Raw genomic sequence first — 24178 nt, forward strand, 5'->3', positions numbered from 1 at the left:
TGTTTGCCCTTTGTATTTTGAATCTGAACTCCATGTGCCAAGACATAAAATTTTCTTGTGGACGTTGCCTATCAGACCTCCTACTTTTATTGATTCATCATGTGCTCCTCTGAGTTTTCTGCTCAAAGATGGGCCTTGAGGGGTCTGCAAGATTAAACTAATGAATGAATACTTGTAATTGAAAAGACACGTAATGGGTGTGCTTATTTGTCTTCTAAGAGTATGCAAATCAGTGAGATTAATATCGCTTAAGCTAAGCATCTAACAAATTATATGAATTTTACAGATAGCCAATAATTTTCTTGGGGCGTTATAAACATTTTCTCACAAAACTAAGGACTGCTTCATGAAAACACCCTATTTTCTCATCTAGTTAACACAGTTGATGGAGAGTAGCTGGATAAAGCAAAGTAGCCTTCATCTTGTTATAATGTATCTACAGCTGATTTGTAGATTGACTTTCAAGAAAGAACTCAAGTGTGTTTATTTGTAGCCCAACTACAATTCTCTTTCTTGAATGCAATATGAAGAGGAAAAAAGTGGTTTGTAGAATATATCCTCTATTTTTTCCTGCCACTCTTGATAGCAAGTGTTTTTTACTTCAGACATCATTAAAAAAAAAAAAAGTAACCTGCAATGACACATCCCTGTGTACTAGGCTCATATAGCTGGTTTCAGAAAGCAAGTACACGTGAAAATGCAGTATTTTCTCTGAACATGGAAAATCCATAGACTGGAAATTGTTCTCACAGAGTATTAGGCAGTTTAACTGACAGTTGATTTGCAGTTGTTTATTTAATCTTTTCAAAGGCAATTTTTTTTTTTTTTAAGAGAGCTATAGATGAAGTTTGTGATTGCAGTGGATAATTATATGTAAATAATATTTTTTTTAATGATATTGATGGTTTACAGAGTATATGTGATGCAACCCTAATCTTGTGAGCATGTTTATCATTCAAACATTGTGACAGTATCCTCTTGGATTTGTCTAGTCCCAGACTTTATTGGTCTTTATTCAAATTTATGTTGCACACACTAATTTATCTTTCCTATCTGGATTCACAAATACAAGAGAGCTTGAAACATAGCCCCACTGAGAACAGAATGAAAGCCAGATCAGGGGAGGGAAAGTAAAGAAGCTCCGTCCTTTGAGTCAAGTAAGGGATGCATGGCCAGATATCTCCTAATATGATGAATGGGGACCAATTTACACCTTCAGAGGTTGATGTGTGGTCAGAGTGCCACAACTTCATTCTTATGTCTTACATTTTTCATATTGTATCAAAAAGTCAGAGAGAAGATTAAGTTTATTGCTAGGACGATGATAGATGCCAGCGCCTAATCAAGGACAGGGGAACTTGAATAAAACACGTTCAAACCCAATGTTACTCAAATTGTTGCATCTTTTGAGCATATGCATACATTCTATGCATGATAGTACTATTTATGCTCCTACTTTTGAAACAAGTGGGAGTTTTCTTAGTCTGAAGCTATCTATTGTTTCCATAGTACTTGTTAAAAACAAGAGCAGTAGGATACAGAACATAAGTTACAACCGAATTCAGTAAAATTTTGATTGGCATAAAGGTTATCACAGCCAACTGATTAGCATTTTGTAAGATAATAATGAAGTTATCTTCTCTGTCTTCTTTTGTCCATGTGTATAAATGAGGCAAAATACAATTTAATTAAGAACAGAACTATGAAATAAAAGGGGGCTAGGGTTGGGGGCAGAGGGGCAAGAATGATGATCAATGGACTTGAAAAGTATTAAATGTTTCATGTGGTGATTAATGAATTCCAAACTACTCATTACTTAAAATATTTCATGATTTAATATTTACTTAGATTTAAAGGTCCTTTCTGCTATTAGTTTTACAGCACAAACAGATGGTTTTAAAGTACTTTATTTGGTACTCTATTTGTTAGTTAATTTCTTCCTAGTGCTTGTTTTGTCAGACTTCCATAGTGTGCTAAAGTAATAGAAAAAAAGTCACAAAGGTAATAACACTGTATTCAAGCCCACCAGTCCATCTCAGTCATTATAGCATTTCAGATGGCAGCCCACAACAGATGTTCCAAAAGATGACTGAAAAAGAAGGTATTCATATTTATGCTTACTTTGCCAAGGCTATTTGGAGACTAAGTTACACGGATACTAATCCCTGGGAATTTTAGCTTTGTGGAATAAATGGCCTTGAGCACTTAGGATTAGTTGAAAAAAAAAAAAAAACAAAACAAAACCAGAATATAATAGATGATTATTCCTAATCTGTGGAAATGAATAGTTGATATAAGTGGAAATGGTTATTCACTGGAGAATGAGAGATGCTGTGCTTTTTTCCACCCCCTCCCCCCCCCCAGTTCATTTATGAACTATCCTACCTAACACATAAAAGGAAAAAAAAAAAAAAAAAAAAATCTCTCTTTCTTATCTGTGGAAGCACATCACGTATAAATACAGATACTGGCATACAGAAACTCACTACTTAAGTTTTTGTTCAGTTTGTCACGAAGAACATAGTCCTGACTGGGAAATAACGGGGTTTCCCACCATTCTCAGACCTCCTCCTATGCAGCTGGACAACTATGAAAACACAACAAGAAAAGTTTTTGCTTTTTGAAATAAGGGGATGAATCACTCACTTTTTATTCCCATCTAAGGCACAGAGCAGTCCTTGGTGAGGTCCTAACTATAGCTCTGATTGTTTTTGCTTTGGATAGGAGTAGACGTATAGCTAGATGTTACTTTTTGTTTTCTAAATTCCTTTAATGAGGAACTTTTTTCAATGGAATATGGCATTGGATGCCACAAATGAAATGTGAGAATGTAAAAACATGCCTTAGGGAATTGTTTCTTTTCTTCTCTCCTCTGCTCTCTCCTTTCCACACTCTTTCTCCTTCCCTCCTTCCTTCCCTCCTACCTCCCTTCCTTTTTCCCTTCCTTTCTGTGTTCCTCCCTTCCTTTCTTACCCTATTTACATGTTATTTAGTACACATAATCCACAACATCTTTCCAAAATTACTAAATTCATTCTTCTAACCTGTTTCTTGATGATTGTTCAGCTAATATAAGATTTTTCTTAATTTTGATGGGCGTTGGCCTCCAAGTCTGACAGTAATTAATGTAATTTATTTTTGACTGTTTTTATTTATAATTTGTATGTGCAAACACAGAATGTGAGCAAAACTTGTCCCACAATAAGACTTTTCTATCACAGTATGGGTGCTAACCTTTAGTAATCATGGAAATGAAAGTAGTTAACGCCTAATGTTTTCTATCCTTCAGATAATTGCTGCTTGGTGACGATGCTTTGCCTTTCAATACAACTTGTTTTGTGAAATCTTATTGTGAGAGATTTTGTCAAAAGCTTGAAAGTTTGTATCAAGTATTCAAGTGATTATTTTATCATCTACTATTTGACATTTTTAAGAAAATCTAATGGATTAAGAATTAAAATTAACTGACTGAACTAAAGTTATTTAGGCTACAAATCTGAACATTCAAACCATTTCAATTCAGAAAGTCTGACAGTAGTGAACTCTTTTGCTTATTCTCTTTGTCATTTTTGTTCATATCTTTTATAATACAGTAACACTTGCAGCTATATTTTTCCCCCAGAGTGTCTATTTTGTTCCCCAAGGTAATCCATGAAGGAGGAGAATTAAGAATAAGTGACTAGGAACAAGTGTGGAATTCTCAGGTTTGACACTTCGTCTTTATAACACACATATTTACCTTACAGTTGTCGTTCATTTTTCCTAACCTCTGTAAAAAATTAATATATTCAAAATTAAAATAGTGAAGACAAAATCCAAAGTCACTAAGGCTTTTAGCAGAGCTGTAGTTATTTCAGGGTATGGATTTCTGAGGTACAGTTAAGTGAAATGTATTTAATATTAATAAATATGTATCTTTTCAGAAGGGTAAAATATTCTTTGAATATTTTTTTTCTTGGTTGCAATCAATTTAACTTTGACTGTCAGCTTGCTTAGTCAAGATCCAAGTAAAACAAAAAATAGTTTTTTTTTTTGTTTTTTTTTTTTTTTTTTCTAGCAGGATGATTCCTTCTACTCTTTGAGATACAATTTCAAACACAGTCAGAGGAAACCAATGTAAATTTCTTCTGCTCCTGAAAGTAGAAGTCTCAGACTTGACTCCAAATCAGGCCAGATAGAGGTGCTAAGTAAGCCATAAAGAAATGATAATGTAGCAGTCTGTTCTCCATATTTATGTAAACTTATTTGCTTGTTGCAAATAGAATGCTCTAATATAGTATGCTGTGTCAGAAATTCATATTCAGTTGATTCCCATACTGTCTAAAAAGAACATCTTTGGTTATCAACAATACAACATTTCTGGTAAGATATTTCTCCATATTAACATGGGTTTCCCTGGATTTACAGCTGACCCCTATTTGTTATTGTCTTTTATATTCAGATCTTATAGCTGTTCTATTATTTTTAAAGTTATTATCTAGATTTTTTAATCATCCAGCCTCCTCATCTTCCATTAAATGGTGAACACTTTTTATTATTTTTTATAATTATTTCTGATAAAGGTTCATTTCATATCTCATCCAGACAGACTTCCATTCCCTTCAACAATTCTAGACCTACAAAGGAGGACTGATACGCAGAGAGGTTTTTTAATATCAAGTGTAGGAAGATTGTGTGTGAAATAAATGGACTTCAGAAAAACATGAGAATTACCTGGTGGAGACCGAGTTACATAATTCCCATGAGTCTACAGAAGCTGACAAAAACATTTCAAGACACAAATTTACTAGAAGTGAGTTTTTTTCCTGTATTTTCCAAAAGAAAAACTACAGGAGATGTTGCATTCAATTATTCACCTTCATTTATTCATTCTTTCTGCACTGGGACACACATGCCTTTGTACATTTATCTCACAGTTTTCTCCTTTCACTGTTTTTTTTTTGTTTTTTTTTTTTTTTTTTGGTCTGTTTCTTCTTGCTTCTTACAAGAAGACTCTTTAAAAGTCTGAGGTTGTTTTTTCTGGCTCTTAATCTTATTTGATTTAATTTGTTTTTACTTTTTTTTTTTGTACTCTCTACTTTTATGTTCAGTTTCATTTTCTTTTTTTTCCTCTTTAAGAATTTTCCTTAAAAAAAAAAAATTGGTAGTAGGCTCAACTTCATGGATGTGATTTTGCATTTGCAGAAAGAAACTGAACAGAGTAGTTAGAATTCCCTACCCATTCTTTGCATATACATACTACCTAGAGACCTAGATAATTAGAAGTTTGATAAATATTTTCAATATAATTAGTGATAATTACACAGGAAAATGGTGTATACCCATTAGAACCAGGTAGGAGAAGACAGAATGCTTCTAACACATTTCCCTACGTGGCCAGGTTTTTGTATTTTAAATTGTCTATTTTCCAATTAGATGAACGAGGGATTTTATTCTTGTTAAAAAGATTTCTCCTACTATACAAATGCTATTTACTGCTGTAAAGATAATTTTGCATGTCTCTCTAAAAGAGTAATCTGTGAGATGTTTTTCTTATTAAGACTATGATAAATTTCTTGACAAGTTACTGTCTTGTCAGTAAGAAGCAGTATAGCTTTCAATGATTCACAAAGAGTAGGTAGTTTCATGAAAAGTACTGTCAGAAAATGTTCATAACTTGTAAAATAGCTACAACTTTAAAATAGAAAGCTTACATCAAACTCAACCATTAATTGTCAGGTCGGTATGTAAACAAATAACTAAATGAATCCAGTTAGTACCCAGCTACAGTTCAACCAAATGTAAACCATTCATAGCCTGTCTACACACACAAGTATGTATAACATAGTTAAGTCAGCAGGGTTTGTTTTAATTTGATCAGAGCTATTGATGTAATTTTTAGGCAACAGATACAGTCAATTACTGCAGTTCCAATTTCCTTTGTTTACAAACAGATATAAGGCAGGGCTGACTACTGTCCACAATGCTAAAAGTATTTATTTTTAACACAGGACTCATGTCTCCTACTTAGAGAAATACAAATTCTTCTTTTTCTTGATGAGAAAACAACATATGATTTAGCTTCCTTTGGCTAATTAAACTCTTCTTATTTAAACATTCATAGATAAATAGAACAACTGATCATTTAAAAAAAAAAAAGCATAACAAACTAATTGTAATTAGCATGGAAAAAATAACTTTTAGCTTTTAGTAGCAGAGAAAAGTTCTCATTTTCTTTATCTGGGAACATTCTTTCTACTAAGCACAAATTGGAAAGCTTAGACCATCCACCTTAAATACCAAGAACTGGGTCAATGTGAATTGAAGAAATACTGGTGGGAGAAAAAAATAAAAAGTATGCCAAAACCCAACATCATTTAAAGGATTTTGTATTTATATCCCCATCTGTATAGGATGGGAATATAGCTGCTGCAAACTAGCTTAGCTCTCTGAATTACAGGACTGTTAAATCAAATAGTCTTCTTTTTGAATTATTTTCTGCCTTGATAGACTAAGATATTTAATAGACAAATAGGATAGAGATGCTGGAAATAAGGTCTCACAATCCTTTCAAATTATCTCTTCCTTAGTGAAAAAAATTCTTGCTTACTTATAAAGGATTAGTTCTGATTTGCAGCAAGGTGTTTTATTCTGTGTTCCTGACATAGATAGTCTCCACAGCACTGAAAGTCAAAATAATTCACTGTAAGCTTTAGCTAAGATTTGTGTAATGTAAGGAAGAATATTGAAAAGTGTAATCGGTCATTATGGCCATAGTGAATCCTATTGTATATATTGACTTTTCAAGGACAAGAATAATATATTTCAGTTTGGTGGATTTACAGGGGTAAACAATTATTTGCCACTCTTTATCATGTGTGTTAAAAGTGAGAATCCAAAACGAATAAAAATACATACATTTTTCATAGTCAAAATACTAGCTTTGAGTTGAGAAAGCGAGTGCTGAAGAATAGGATATTCTGCATGATGTATGAGTGTCTTAAACAACAAAAGATTCCTTAACAGGCTTGCCAGGCTTTGAATCAAGTCTTGTGTTTGCAAGTGGAGCAGGAGTGTGTAATATATTTTTTAGCTTTCCTTTTTTGTCCTTTGTGCAGGCATTTAGAGGTGATGAAAGAAAGAAACATTATATCACTGGCTTGAGTAAGCCATTGTGTGGGTAGTTAAGAAAGGTCTTTCATTTCATTTCTGTGGAACTTTTTACTACTCTCTCTCAAACTCTGGCATTTAATTTTTTTCTGTGTTCAAAGTACGCAACTTCAAAATAGTTAGTGTATTGTTACTTCTTTTTCAGAGTATTGTAATAGTATGGATCAAAAAGATTAAGGCGATATCAGGTAAAACATGGGAGAACATTAAAACTTTCTAGAAAATACACCCCATACATAGGTATAGGAAAGAGCCTATCCAAATAAATGACTGAGAAGGGGAAACTAGAACGCAAAAGCAAACGTTGAGGATAGAATGAAAAAACATTTCCACTAGTGCAGAGTTAGGCCAGATTGAAGTGATTCAAGGTTGTAGAGATGTTCAATCTACTGAAAAGATTTTTAACAATGAAAGTGACCAGATAAAAGCTGGAGCATCTCTGTTATTCCTGGGTGACTGTCTTTTACAAATCATAAGCTAAATTTGCATCCATATTGTAAACATAAGGAGCAATGCCCAGGATTACCTGCTGCATCAGACAGAAGCATGGCATAAAGGATCCTTCCAGGCCAGTTCAGAAGTGTGTCTCCTGAGTGGTGCATCAGTGACAGTACTGCTTTGTGGTTTCAAACTTGTCGAAGTGTCAGTGACACTTGTAAAAATGAAAACACTTTCTCAGACACTACACAGTCTACAGCAAAACAGCCTAAAAATTTAAGCTTCTCAAATCATCAGGAGAAATTGAAATATTCTCAGCTTTTGCATACTGGGCTTTGGTAATAGAATCTGCACTGCTCTAATAGCTATGTTCATACACAGCCCAGTCTTGAATTAAATTATATTCTGCATAGCATTTTTGTGACTGATGATTTTCCCAGTATCTGTTTTGCATGTCTTTTTAGTATTAGAGTCCACTCATAACACAGACTGAAGCCCAATCTTTAGCTAATCTTATTTTCACTAAAATTTAGGATATGTAAAAAAGACAACCTATCAGGAAGGAAAAAAGTAAAGATTATGATCACATCCAAGATACTCCTTGTCAAACACTAAAAGAATTTCTTTGGGCACTTACTGCCAATTTACTCCTAGATGTTACCAGTGCCATAGGCAGGTAGATTCGTTTTTAATAATACCTTTCCCAAATGTCAGTCTAAGAACTGGAAAGCAGTACTAAATTTAGCCAGTAGCATCTTTTTAACAAAGTAGAACTGCCATTAGGCAGTAGGCATGTGTCCAGCTCACCAGCACTTTGACTCATTGCCCCCTCAAGCCTCTCAGCAAATCAAGGAAGATGTAAAAGGCTAATCAACTCTAATTTATGATCCTGTTTAATGTCAGATAAAGCTTCTATTTTCCTTTTTATTTTCTTCTGCAAGAGCAGAGAAATGGTCTTACAGAAGATTAAAAGGCATGACTTGCAAACATACTGGCCCTGTTTGACATTTCCAAGAAAACATAGACTGCAGGCTGAGTTAGAAAGATCCTGGCAGCTAGTGCATACAATTCAGCAGCAGTCACTATTTGAGAGTAGGTAGAGCTGCTATGTCCTAGGGTCTTACAGTTGTTATGTTGTCATACAGCTGGCCAGAGAAGTTGTAGGGCCAGCTTGACTGGGGCCCTGAGCAGCCTGATCTAGTGGGTGGCAACTCTGCCCTTCACAGGGGGTTTGCAACTAAACAATCTTTAAGGTCCTATCCAATCCAAATCCTATTCTATGAGGTCTGCTCCAAAAGTAGTGCCTACTATTTTATTATGTTGACCCACAATGTCAGAGGTGGATTTTAGTGAAATGACTGTAGAGACTGAACCTTTCCTCCAACATTGTGTTACATATTCCTGCCACGCAACTCATAGAGGAGCAGTCTGAAAAAAAACGGAATCTAGCATGGAAGTATTTCTGAAGCAAAAGTGTCTCTGAATTCCTCCATGTTAAAAAAAATTTCCCACTGACATTCACTAACACTTGCTGAATATTTATGGAGACCAAACAGTAGATGTGAGGACAACGAGACAGTGTTGGCAGCAACACTGGGCCACCTCCACTGGTGCAGATTTTTTTACAAGCATGGTATGCAGGCTCTTTTTCATCACTGGCAAAAATGCATAGCTAATGGTGGTGAATGTGTTGAAAAATAGTTTTCTGTAGAATTTTCTCTATCAAATTATGTTATTGTGCTCTTTGTAGTAGCTACCATGGAAATAAGTAAGAGGCATTACTTTCAGTGAAACCGATGTATTAGTCTACGTTCTATATATGTATACACGCACAATATTTTATGGAGGCAATCTTTAGGCTTTACTAGAGACTGACCTATAAACATCCAACAGCCAAATTTGAACCTCCATCTCAGCTATGACATAGTCAAACTACATGTTTTACTAATGTGCTCTATTTTATTGCTTGATAGCAAGTTTGGAATTGCCACTTGAATGCTATTTTGAACCAGATTCCCTCTCTACTAAATTTTAGCTGTACCTATTTCTTAGTTTTACAACAAAACCAAGATTTTTGACAAACATTAGTAAAAGGGAAACATTTCAAGCCTCTCACTTAAAAGGGAAAAGTTAGTCCACAAAGCTCTTTGTAGGAAGAGTTGATGACATAAAACTCCAGGGAAGGAGTGAAAGCAAACTTATACTGCAAAACTTGCATATTCCAGCGTATCAGTTACACTGACCTTAACATCAAAGGTCCTTCAGGTAAGAGAGGTAACAACAACTCTGTTATCTCAACATTTTTTATATTTTTGTAACCATTCATCTCAATGATAAATTAAAAAAAAAAAATCATAATTGGAGGAGAGATATTCTTCATCCACTCCGAGTTGTTCTACTTTCTACCTTTTCCTTGCTCTCCCCACAGTCACCACCACCACCAGTTTTCCATGAAGACAGCAGGTATACTTTTTAAATAGGACTTCTTAATAAGTTTATTGAAGCCTTTACACTGGATCTAAATATCAGTCTTGGGAGAGGAGAATGGTTCCAGGGGGTGCTGTTTGCTTTAGCTGCACCCACTGAAACCAACAGGTTTGTGGTAGTGTCTGCCTGCACTGGGTGCTTACCACAGCATGGTAAATCTCTGTTGCAAGAGACTGACTCAGGAGAAACACAGATCAATTTATTTGATTACTTATTTATTAATTACTTTTTAATTAACAGGAGATAGATATTGACATGATTAATTCAATTATTTCCTCACACATAGACTCATAGTTTTAGAGCTGTTGTCACAACTAAGAGGTCAAAGTCAGCTCTTGAAGCAGGAAGAAGAGATTCATAATGACTTGCCAGTGATTTCTTGGTGGGTGATCATGAAATCCTTCTAAGGTCCTTTGTTTGAAGTGTATGCAGAGTCTTGTAGGATTGAATATGGTCTAAGTTATACCAACTTGGTGGTGCTCCTGTGTGCTTATGCTTTTGGATAGCCTCTTAGTGCAACAAGTTTAACACTTCCTACAGATTTAACAAAGCCACTATACTCCTGAGTTTAGCAATTTGTGGTAGACTTTCAAACAGTATCTCACAGTAAAAAAATTTTCTCCCTTTGGCCTGCTGTTTTCTGATAAGTTCTTCTCCATTGGCACCTATAGATAGGTATTGGGACTCATTCACAACAGCTCATGACTAAGTCAACAAAGTCAGCTAGTGAGGGCACACTGTGTGATACTCCCTCTTCGTGCACATTATTAAAAAGTTTTCCCAAGCTTTCCAAAGCTTCCTAGCACATTCACCTTCAGATGTTTAAAAAGCCTAACAAGTAAGGATAAACACAATAAGAAGCAAGAAATATTTGCAATACCATGCCATTTCTAGCTCAGCTATCCTTAATAGTTCTCTGTGTTCTAACTTTCACATCTTAATGTTTTAATAACAAATAGCAGTGCTACCATCCACCTGATACTAACTCCCATCTCATGTTATTAACAAGATGAGATACTTCCATATATCTAATCATTTGGATGAAGATGAAGATTGAAGTTTTGAAAAGATGATGATTTCCATTTTATGCAAGTCTACCTGCAAAGATTGCATGTGATGCAGTTTACGTCTTGACACTCTCTTCTTCATTCTCTGTTCAGCATTCTCACATTTTGCTGCATCTCTTCACAAAAACTGTCAAACTGCACAGCTGGAGTTAATAAACTGAGGAAGGATGCCCATTACCAGCTACAGACATCCTGGTTGTTTGATGCTTTCAGTATTTCATTATCTCTGCATCAGCACTACTAGTCCTGCAACTGAAAAGCCATCAAAATAACACAGCTTGAAATGATAAATGAAAGTAGCAGAACAACCGCAGCACAGAGCATTCAATTCTGTGGGCTTTTCTAGGTGAAAAGAGATTTGTATCTGTGCTGTGGCAGTCGTATATGAGCACACGAAAGGTTTATCTAGATGTGTCTGTTGGCTTAAAGCCATTGTAGTCATTTCATATAGACAATTTTCTGCAAGTGCTAGGAAACTGAAGAAATTACCATTTATTGTTCTTTCTCAGGAAGAGATTTTAGAAAGACACAAGGTTTTGTTTCTTTGTTTTTTAATTAAGGAAAGAGAGGAAAAATATAGCAAGATCTAGTAAAAGCCTATATCAACCACAAATAATCTTACTGAAAAATGATTATCACTTCATTGAAACTCATCAAATTAGTAAATTCATTCCTGAACTGAGGTTAGGAATGTGACTAAGGACAGTACCAAATTCTCAGTGAAGAGGTGACATAATGGATCAGAGATCTTTGACCCAGTTTAACAATTAGTTGAAGGTGACATGATGTGAAATTTTAATGTACACTCCAGAGCAGCGACTTCTTTCATCCTATTCACAGAATTTCACAGAAATTTTTTCATCCTTAATAAACATGGCTAAATTTAAAACTGGAATGTATATTTTATTTTATTGTTATAAATATTATCTGGTTAGTGCCAACAGCATATTTCCAGCTACTAAAACTGTACTGCTCTCAACATTTGGCAGATCTGCAATTTATTCGTATAGCTGCTATATATAATTAAGCATGTAAAGCAGAAGACTGAAATTGATAATTAGCCCTAAAAAAATTTTGAAGTAATGTCTGGGAATTAAGCCATACAGTTCCCAACATTGTCCAGAGAAATCACACAACTTAATTTCTTTCACTGCTTACAGGTTCAGGAGCTAGCTTCTACAGTATTATTACTCATGGGACAGTAATTTGCACTTTCTTGTGGATCAATGCTTTTTCATTGCATATTTTTATTTTCAATTTGTGTATCTTTCTGAGAAATTAAAATTTATTCATTTTAATTTCAGCTATTCATCCTTGAAGCTATGATTCTTCGGAACTCTTTACTGTTAACAGGAAAAAAAAAATCAAAATTCACATTAAATGCAAAGTGAAAAACAGACAAAAGCGTCAGACAAAATATCCTAAATATCTGATAAAAATGGTTCCTCTTTTATTAGTCTAGAAATACATACTCTTTTTGAGTATTTTATTAATGTGTATATTCTGAGGTAGTTTTCCAGTTTAAGACTTCTGTTAAACAAAGAATAGGGAATTTGAGATGCTCTTGGAGGCTTCTTGAAGACACATTTGACATTTATTGAGTCACCTCATACATATTTTCCTGTCACACTTGGGCAAACATATTATATATAGAGGACCTAGCCAGAGACTGGCTTCTATCATTAGAGAGACTAATTTTTGTAGTTTCCTTTCAAAAATAGTTCTTTGACCATATGTATGTAATATGCCTACCGTGCACATGTGTCAAAAAGCAATGCCTTCTATTTATTTCCATGGAAAATACATACAAAAAGCAAAATAAAGCTATTTGATAGAGAAAATTGTCTGCTACAAAACACTATTTTTTCAACATAGTCACCACCATTCTGCACTTTCACCAGCAGTGAACAGGACTTTGCAAGTCATGCTTATAAAAAAAATCTGCACCAGTGGAGGTGACCCACCATTGTTGTCACCACTTCTGAAATGCCCCACCACCTCACTCTTTGGTCTCCACAAACATTTAGCAAGCATTAATGAATATCAGTGGGTGCAGTTTTTTTTTCCCATGTGGAGGAGTTCAGTTCCACACTTTTGCTTCAGACACATTTCCATGTCAGATGCTATTTTGTCAGACTAACCCTCTGTTGCCATCTGTCATACAGCAACAAAATGTGATGGTGGAAAGGCAGAACCTCTACTGCCAAACCATCAACATCCTCCTCTGACATTATGGGCCAACAGAATAAAACAGGATGTATTATTTTTTTTGGAACAGTCCTCATAATAATTCAGGATATGTGCATAGGTGCACATATAAGTGCACAGACCTAGTTTTATAGTTGTGTTTCTTCCTTGAATTTAGCTTCCCTTTCTAAAAACACTGGAAAAGGAAACTCGGTGGTTAAATATTAACTAGACTGACACTGAAACACTATTCAGAAACATTCAGAACACTTGCAATAAATGCCCTTTAGAATCAAGTTTTTGCCTTCTGGGTATTTCCTATAAGGCAAAAAAAGAAAAAAATCAGATATTTTTAGCACATTTTTCAGAGTATGGAAGGCAGAGGAGAGTTACACCTTTACTCACACTGACAAATACTTTCTTAAAATTGACAAATAACTATTTTTACAAACAAATCTTTTGATACTATATACACACCAATTTTCCTTCCTCAGAAAGTCAATGAGCTGACTTCCATGAGACTGTAAGGACTGTCAGTTGCACACAGATACCTTTCTTCTTTTCCAATTTGTGAAGTTAATTTGAGGTAATCATTTTTCTTGTACCTGAACTGACTGCTGAAATACAGTTTCTCTCCTTACTCCACTCCCTAGTCTCTTTTTTTGTTAATCTCTAGCAGATACTTAGAATTAGCTTTCAAGCTGTGCCTCAGTCATCTTTTCCTGAGGCTTAGGAAATTCTCTTTTCTTAATAAACTTTTTTTTATCCATCTTTGTTATCCCTTTTATTAGATTCTTTCCAATTCAGCAAAATCTTTTTGGTATTATGGAGTCCAAAACAGTGTAAAGCACTCAAATAAGGTCTCACCAATCTGCATTGAGATAAAAAATTAATTACCTGCCCCCCTTCTCATGACCTAATTCCTCTCATTATACTATACAGACTCAGTATGGTATTTGACGCTTTGCAGCATATCACTCTGTATTCTTCTGCAGAGTTTATGTTCTGCTCTGAGCCCGGGCTTTTCCCGTAGCCATGGAAATTTACAAATTAGCTTTCTTCCGTATTACACATTAAGCAATTTCACACTTCATACTTGACATGATTAAATGTCAATTTAGTTGTCTGTAGACCTCAATCATAGTAAGGAACAAGGAGGTCTTTCCTATGGTCTACATCTAGAATAGACAGAAAAATGATGTAGTTGGATGCAGCAAATATTTCTAAATCTGTAGCAATACTGAAAATGCAGAAATCTCCTTTCTACAACATTATGCTACCAGAACTCAGTGCGAAAATAATTTTCTTTCAACATTCATACAGGTCTGTGATGAACTCAAATACAACATGTCATAAGATCAATTCTCATTTTCGTGCATTTTGTTAATTTTTTTTTTTTTTTTTTTTGCTTCTTCATCTACATTTTATTTTGATTTATTATCGTGTAAACAGGATGGAGGTCAACTTTTCACAGTCTGATAGTGATAAGAAAGGGGAGAATATTTTCAAAATAAAAGAGAGGATTAGATTTGGTGTCAGAGGGAAGTTCTTTACTGAGAGAATGGTGAGGCCCTGCCACCGGCTGCCTAGAGGAGTTATGGATGCCCCATACCTGAAGGCATTCAAGGCCAAGCTGAATGAGGTCCTGGGCAACCTGATCTAATGGATGGCAACCCTGTCCATGGCAGGCAGTAGGGTTGGAATTAGACAATCTTTAAGATCCTTTACAACCCGAGTTGTTCTGTGATGCTACGATGTCATGACCTGATCTTCATAGATGCAAGACAATTTATTATAGAAATTCCCTTTAATCACAGAAAAGCTCAATTAATTGTTTTCTACTTTCGGAATATGAATACTTTTCTTACCTCCTTTACCACTTAGTCTGAAATTCCAAAAGTAGGAGTGTAAATATTCTCTGTTGTCATGTTATTACTCTTTCAGGACCTCTGTATAAAGATCTCACCACAGTATTGCGCAGCAAATGAAACTATTTGCATACCTTAAGAAAAATCATATGTTCAGCTTAACATTTATGAACTTGACCCAACAACTTGACTCATCTGTATATTCAAGTACTATCAAAAAATGATTAAATTCATATTCTTACTTTTTTACTGTACCGAGTTAACTTTATTTACAAGTCAGCAGTGTAACAGTATGTAGACTGGTATACAGAGATAGATTTTGAGATATGAAAATAAAGGGGAAGGATGTTTTAGCTTCTCTTAGGGCACAGAACTTGTTACCTAAAAGGCAGTATATTATACAAACTACAAAGCATGCATGATGAATAGCACAGCACTGAATTGATGTGATCCTTAATCTGTATAAGGTATATAGCAGGTATATAGCCACATAATTCCCTAAGACCTGACAAATTTTCAATGATGAGCAGCACAGACAGGTACTTGCTAACTGAAGTGTAATCAGAGCTATTCTGTTATTAGTTCAGTTTTATCATGATGATGTTTTCTTGACTTCACAGTCATGCTTTAAATTACAGAGGCCTCTCAAAGTTTGGCTGAGAACCCTCAGCTCTAAGTTACTTAGGCTTTCTTATTATTAATATTTAGTCATAACACAGAATCACAGAATTGTAGGGGTTGGAAGGGACCTCCAGAGATCATCGAGACCAACCCCCCTGCCAAAGCAGGTTCCCTACACCAGGTCGCACAGGTAGGCGTCCAGGTGAGACTTGAATATCTCCAGAGAAGGAGATTCCACAACCTCCCTAGGCAGCCTGTTCCAGTGCTCCGTCACCCTCACCGTGAAGAGGTTCTTATGCACATTTGTGCAAAACTTCCTATGCTGCTGCTTATGTCCGTTTCCCCTCGTCCTGTCTCCACGTACCACTGAAAAGAGACTGGCCTCACCGCTATGGCCGCCACACCTCAGATATTTATAAACCTGGATCAGGTCCCCTCTCAGTCGTCTTTTCTCAAGGCTAAACAGACCCAGTTAGCCTTTCTTCATAGGGGAGATGCTCCAGGCCCTTCACCATCTTTGTGGCCCTCTGCTGGACTCTTTCCAAGAGATCCCTGTCTTTTTTGTACTGGGGAGCCCAGAACTGGACACAGTACTCCAGACGAGGCCTTACCAGGGCAGAGTAGAGGGGGAGGATCACCTCCCTCGACCTGCTGGACACACTCTTCTTAATGCACCCCAGAATGCCATTGGCCTTTTTGACCACGAGGGCACACTGCTGGCTCATGGCCAACCTGTCGTCCACCAGGACGCCCAGGTCCCTCTCTGCAGAGCTCCTCTCCAGCAGCTCATCCCCCAGCCTGTATTGGTGCATGCAATTCTTCCTCCCTAGGTGCAAGACCCTACACTTGCTTTTGTTGAACCTCATCCGGTTTCTTACTGCCCAGCTCTCCAGCCTGTCCAGGTCTCGCTGAATGGCAGCACAGCCTTCAGGCGTGTCAGCCAATCCTCCCAACTTCGTCTCATCAGCAAACTTGCTGAGGGTGGCCACTATCCCCTCATCAAGGTCATTGGTGAAGATGTTGAACAAGACCGGACCCAGCACAGACCCCTGGGGGACACCACTGGTTACAGGTCTCCAGCCAGACTCTGCACCACCAACGATGACCCTCTGCACTCTGCCAGTCAGCCAGTTCTCAACCCACCTCACCGTCCACTCATCTATCCCACACTTCCTCCGCTTTGTTATAAGGATGTCGTGGGAGACAGTATCAAATGTCTTTCTAAAAAATCAAGGTAGACTACATCTACCGCTCTTCCCCCATCCACCCAGCATGTGACAGCATCATAGAAGGCCACCAAGTTGGTCGAGCACGACCTCCCCTTGGTGAACCCATGCTGACCACTCCTGATAACCTCCTTTTCTCCCAGTTGTCTGGAGATGGTATCCAGCACAAGCTGTTCCATCACCTTTCCAGGGACAGAGGTGAGGCTGACAGGCCTATAATTACCCGGATCTTCCTTCTTGCCCTTTTTGAAGACCAGAGTGACATTGGCTATTCTCCAGTCTTCAGGGACCTCTCCTGTTATCCAAGAGCTCTCAAAAACGATGGAGAACGGTTCGGCAATGACCTCCGCCAGCTCCCTCAGCACACGTGGATGCACCCCATCAGGTCCCATGGACTTGTGGACCTTAGTACTGCCTAGGCGCTCACGCACATCCTCTTTCCTGACTAAAGGGAAGTCTCCCATTCCCCAGACCCTCTCACTAACCTCCAGGGTGTGGGATTCTTGCGGGAGAGCCTTTTCACTGAAGACAGAAGTAAAGAAGGCATTCAGTATCTCTGCCTTCTCATTATCCCCCGTAACCAGACCCCCCCCCCCCCCAAGGTAGGAGATAAGCATTTCCCAAGGGGCAACACATTTTTTCTTGAACTCTTACACTACTGTTGAGGAATTGTTTCTGATAGGCATCATTCTTTATCTGATGATTCAAGAGGAAACTTAGACTAATGTGAACTATCATCTTCCTAACTACACAGAATGAGGAGATACAATATGAGTGACATTTCAGGTGACTACAAGGCAAGCAAAAATTTCTGTGAATCAGCCTGGTTTGGATGCTGGCTCAGCTGTGTCAACAGTGTGGATGCTAGTTACAGAAATGAATCTAAGTATGTGATGACCCTACTACTACAGAACTACTAATGACCTCTACTGAGTATACCTACCTGTAAATAGCCACATAATAGCATCCAGGCTGATGGCTGAAGACCAGTTCATTACACTAGTGTAGGACTCTCTAGCATCAGTTAATAAGTGTGTCACTGATGAAACCAGAGACATTAAATCTCATCTGCCCTAGTCTTCTAGTTAGCACAGTGCTCTTACATCACTTTTCTTTTAGTGATGTGCTTCATTGCTTTGAAAATTTAGCACTGGTGGATATTGATAATATTTCTTGCCTGTAATTACTACATTGAGATGATACTTCTGTGCGAGAAGTATTTTCATACCTTTGGCCTGATATCTGATAATCCTTAACTGATTAAATTGCAAATGAGTATTTGCCATTTAATTGCCATGCTTGTTTATTTATTTATTCCTTCACAACACTGAAGTAAATGTACATATTCTTTGAATGGATTCTGTCAGGTTCAAGACTGCCTGGGGAACCCAAAGGTGCACAAGTCCCTGTTACCTGATGATCTGAGGGTCGTAAGGGAACTGACAGATTAGGTTGCCACTATTCATAATATTTGAGAAGTCATGACAATCCACTGAAGTTCTCAGTCCTGTGAGACCCACCTACAATACTCTGTTTAGCTCTGGAGTCCCCAGAATATGAAGGACAAAGACCTGTTGTAGCAAGTACAGAACAGAGCCACAGAGATGATCAGAGGGCTAAGAAGACAGAAAGAGGAGAGAGATCAGTGGAAAACTTCTAACTGCCTTCCCGTACCTAAAATGGGCCTACAGGAAAGTTGGAGAAGGACTGTCATGAAGTGTAGTGATTAGACGTGAGGTAATGGCTTTAAATTAAAAGAGGTTAGATTAAGATAAGCTATAAGGAATAAATTCTTCAATAGGAACGTAATGAGTCACTGACACAGATTGCCCAGAAAAGCTGTGGGTGCCCCATCCCAGGAAATCTTCAAGATCAGGCTGGATGAGGATTTTAGCCACATGATTTAGCAAAAGGTGTCCTTGCCTACCACCAGGCAGCTGAAACTCAATGATCTTTAAGGTCCCTTCCTACCAAAACCATTCCATAATTCTATGCTTCTATGATAACAATTATAGCATGGTCTTTATGATAACATCTGATAAAATGAGTGGACGAATGAGTGGGTTCATAAAGACATTAGCTGGGCATCTCAATTCTCATATTCAAAGAAATGAGAAATGTAAAACTAGAATAGAAAAATATAAAAAAATAGCATTCAACTCTTATAATTCAACTCCAAAGCTTTCTTAACTGAAACAAAGGCACAGAGCCCATATCTCCAAAATAACATTGAATCTGTCAATCAGAGAAGATAAAATGCCTCTCAGCTTCCAATTTAGGGATATTTTTGGCTAAAGAGACTATAGATACAAGAAATGAAGAATATGTTCATGAGGAAAAGGAATAAAAAATATATGTATGTGAAATTTACTTTATGAGTTACAAACATTTTTAATCACTGCTTATCCTTTTCATGGTGAGAAGTTATATCAAATGACAAATGCCTTAGTATCAGACGCCTTGAGGAATTTCCAGTGCTCCTACTTTAGTGTTTCAAATACTCTCAGGAGGAAGATATTTAGCCTCTTACATAAAGGATCACAGAAAAATGAAATCTAAAATTGGAAAAGACATGCTGTATCATTAGCCCAACTCCACCTTTTCAGAATAGTTCTTTATATTACACTTATTATCCTTTCTCCACTATATGCTAAATTTCTGTTGGGAAATGATGATATTACTTTATTGATTCAATCAGTAATTTTTGATTAGCCTATTCTCTCCCCTTTTTATATGAACATGCTTGTCATTACACCTTCCAGTACGCCTTCCTGTCATTATAACCCCTTGAACTTTTCTTTACCTAAGATGAGGTATATTTAACTCCTTTATTTAACTCAGTACTTGCAGTTTTCCAATCAATCACTATACTGTGAATCTCTTCCTCATTTTGGTCAGAGACAAGACAAGAAATGTAGTTAGAATTACCCTGTGTGAAAGCATTTTCACTTTGTTTCCTTGAATCTTGTATAACAGAGTCGAATCTCCTTTCTGCAGCGCAACATAACAAATAAAAATGTTCTGTATGATATCAGAATGTTGTCATTCAAAGTTAACTTACCCAAAAGGAAAGATTGTTTGCCTTACATAATTTATTCTGGTTTACTTCTGACAGCATCCTCTGGTAACTTCACGAAGATGTTATGAGTGGTTTGAACTACTTTAATCAGAGATTAATCCTAACAAAAGATAATTGTTTAATCAACAGATATACAGACGGTATATATATATACATATATATACATACCCAGGAGCTTGGCTAATATAATTTATATTGGAGGAAATGAGAGAAAGTCACTCACCCTATCCTGGGCTCACAAGATGAACTCCTGATGGAGCAGATCTCCAGACAGAGATCCTTCCCCACTGGCAGTCAGCTCTTAAATGGGTCTAGGAGAGGTGGAGCCAGGCTCCACCCCTTCCTGCAGCATAGGTGAATTGCCTTCACCTGTGCTCCCATGGCTGACTCATTGCTCGCCTCAGGTGATCAATCAAAGGTTCAGGCCGTGATTCAGCAGCCCCATACAATAATATAGTTATTAATAATAATAATAATAATTTCAAGCTCTCCTTCTACTCACTGCTACACATACCACATTTCTTAAGATTGTTTGAAAAGAATCAAAGGAATTTGAAGTAATAGTTTAGATTTCATAGGTTGAACTTGATTTAATAGATAAGAACTTCGTTGAAACCAGAGGAAATATGCAATGTGCATTATGTCTGCTGCATTAATCCTACATTCTGTACCAAGTTGTTGAATTTTCCATGATAGCAGGTTAATTTAATATGATTTATTGCTTATGAACTTTTGCTGCCTGCAAATTTTGTCAAGGTGCTAAAGGATTTATTGAAATATTTCTCTGATCTCATACCTGGTACTTAAGAGACCTGTAAAAACTAGTGCTATAATTAACTCTGCCTAGTCCCTGAATTCTCAAAGATGACATTTAATAGTTCTAATACTGATGTTATCTTAGTAAGTCTATTTATACAACTTATACAATTTGGCAATGTTAGTTGTTTCATGTATATAGTATTTCAACAGTCTATTCTTCTCCATGATTGCACATTTTACAAGTATTTCCACACTCTGAAGCCACTAGGAACCACTAATAATTTTTCCTACATTTTCAACAAAAACAACATAAGAAATACATTTTAAAATCAAAGTGTCATACACAAAACTCCTGCTACTGACTGTCCATCTGCCTAAAGCATGGTATAGAATATGGAGGACAGTTTGGAAGTCCAGTGTCAGACACTGTACTTCAGTGTTACCTAGTGGGTTCATTTGTAGATCTCAAATGTGTTCTACTTTTCTTCTGTGCTGTTTTTCCTTTCATGTGTCTGCTTGATCATACAAGAAGCAAATTGGTGATAATATAAGCATATAAATATCAGTATTAGACTGTACTGCTCCAGAACAATGTAATAACACTGTACTTCTTAGGATGTTATTTGAACATCTCAGTCATCTGCTGTTTTATCAGCTCCATTAAAAGTCTCCTAAATAAACCCCCAAGGGAGAGAATGCCTACAGCACGAAAACTATATCATAGATATTTGTGCCTGGTCCCTGTCTGTCAACATCATTAATAGCACCAATTTTCAGCTGAATTGTAAAATGCAAAATGCAATTAGCTTTTCCTTCAAATTAAATGAATAGTTTATAAACACAGAAATTTCCTTCAAACCTTCAACTCAGTGATGACAAGAAAATAGTATTTTATCTTCAGGATTTCAGTTATAAATAAAAATGTAAAGGAGTTAAAAAATATCCATCATCCATGAGCCATGTCACCTCATATTATTCCCCTACTTGGTATTTCAAATGTGATATGTAGATTTAGGAGTCATATTGTGTTAAGCTATTGCACACAGCAGAATATAAACATTAAAAAGTGTACGAAGCATCAAAGAAATAATATATCTGCTGAAAGTTGATACAATTTTGATTTGATAATAAGAAATGCAACGAATTTAACCTATTACTATGAGGCTTATTGATAATTTCAAGTTATTAATATTTTGAAAAATGAATTATATTGTTATGTGCATTTGTACAATTATAATGTGCTTCAGCTCCAGAGGGAATGGTGAAACTTCCTTAAAATAAGCATGTAATTTCCTTTTATTTGTGCACCATCTTTTCCTTGTCAGTGTGCCATTATGTTAGAAGAACTTCAGGTACTTTGAGCTCAATATAAGCAGAAACAAATTAATGAAATTTTACCATAATGTGGTATTTGAATCCATTTATTACAGATCCATTGAATTATTAAGCAGCTCATCTCTCTAGTATCTGGGAAAGAGTCTTTTGATTAAAACTTTATTGAAAGGTGATTTTAGTAAACTTCATGAAAGCTTACTCAGCTAAGTACACTGGAGCTTTGCAATTATAAATGCTTCTCATCATCAAAGTAAATAATTTAAATGTATATATATATGTGATGTTGTCTTGCTCCCATTTATAGGAGGGAGAGGAGGTTCTTTGATATATTTACACCCAATGTGAGATTAAGAAACAACAGTTTAAATGTTGGTTCAACCAGTTTATTACAAATCTTAATCAGAGAGATGGGGAAGGGGAGAAGGGTGATAGAAAAGATTGGAAATAGAAGCAAGGAGTCTTTGTAGGAAGCAAGAGGGAGATAGTCATCACCATGGATCCAGCATGGGTTCGTAGTTCAGTTATTGATGTTCAGTAGTGTTGGGTCGTCAGGTGTTGTTCTTCTGTTGACGACGACAACGACTTTTCAATGGTAGTACCAACTTATTTATAAGTCCAAAGTGGTGAAGACAGCTCTCTTTGGAGTGACAGCTCAAATCCAATATTGTTGAGTCAGTTCTCCTTGGAGTGACTGCATCTGGCTCTGGGATATCAGCAGAAACTCCTTTGTTCCCATCTGTTCTTGCCAGCAGATAAGAGGGAGCACGGATGCCCATCTGCATCCTGTTATTCATAGGACACAATGATATAATTCCCCAATTTTACCATACCAATTTGGAGCTATTTAGTCACAGGCCAGATCTTCTACCAGTAAATACTCTTGAGCAGTCTCCTCCAGAGGCAAACAGCTCTGAAGGAAGGTGCTTTCAAATGTCCACAAAGTGATGTTGATTGTCACACGGTAGTACCCAGCACTTGCCTCCTCAACAAATCAATCAGAGTCTTATCACAAGAAATACCTCAGGAAGCAAGCTTTGAGACAGAAAACAAAGGGTTCTCACAGATGTAGATGTGCATGCATTTAATTCATGGAGATATAACTTTCTGTGTTATTTTCATGCACATGTAATGCACAACACACACAATACACACACATATAAATACATGCAGAAAAGAGAGAAAGAAGGAAGAGATAATTAATATGACCATGGCATTATTAATGCAAAATGAATAAAAAATTTTTTTACAGATTTTGTCCAGCCCTTGAGAACACAGATGGATGAGAAAATAAAGCTCCTTTTTGTTAGAAATTTTTCCATGAGGCATTGATGCTAGTATATATTTGAGAAGAAAATAATGAAATCCTGCATCTTTTTCCAAGTATCCACTGGGCGACATCAGTGAAAATGAACACTAAGGAATCTATGTTGATGATCATTTTAAATTTAACTAACCTTGACTACACATACCTAGACAAAGTGTATACCCAACAACTGATAAAAGCCTAAACCCCATTACTGGTTAGTATGGTTCTTCAGAGGTTTACATTTGAAATGCCTCTGCACAAGGGAAGACAAGGGTTGGACAGGGTTAACAGCTACTAGATTAGGCTGCCCAGGGTCTCATCCCATCTTGTATCGAATGCCTTCAGGTATGGGGTATCCAGAACATCTTTGGACAGTCTGTTCCAGTGCCTCAACACCCTCTAAGTAAAGAATTTCTTTCTAACATCTAATTTCAATTTCTTCTCTTTTAGTTTAAAACCATTCTCCCTTTTCCTACCACTATCGGACTGCATAAAAAGATGGTCTCTCTCCTGCTCATAAGCTCCCCTCAAATCCCTTCTGCAAGCTAAGCAAGCCTTCTCTTTCTGCCTTTCTTCACAGGTGAGGTGAGCCGGCATTCTGATCGTCTTTGTAGCCTTCCTCTGGACCCCCTCGAACAGCGTTGCATTCTTCTTGT

The sequence above is a fragment of the Meleagris gallopavo genome, chromosome 4, assembly GCF_905368555.1.
Source record: "Meleagris gallopavo chromosome 4, MGAL_WU_HG_1.1, whole genome shotgun sequence".
NCBI lineage: Eukaryota > Metazoa > Chordata > Aves > Galliformes > Phasianidae > Meleagris > Meleagris gallopavo.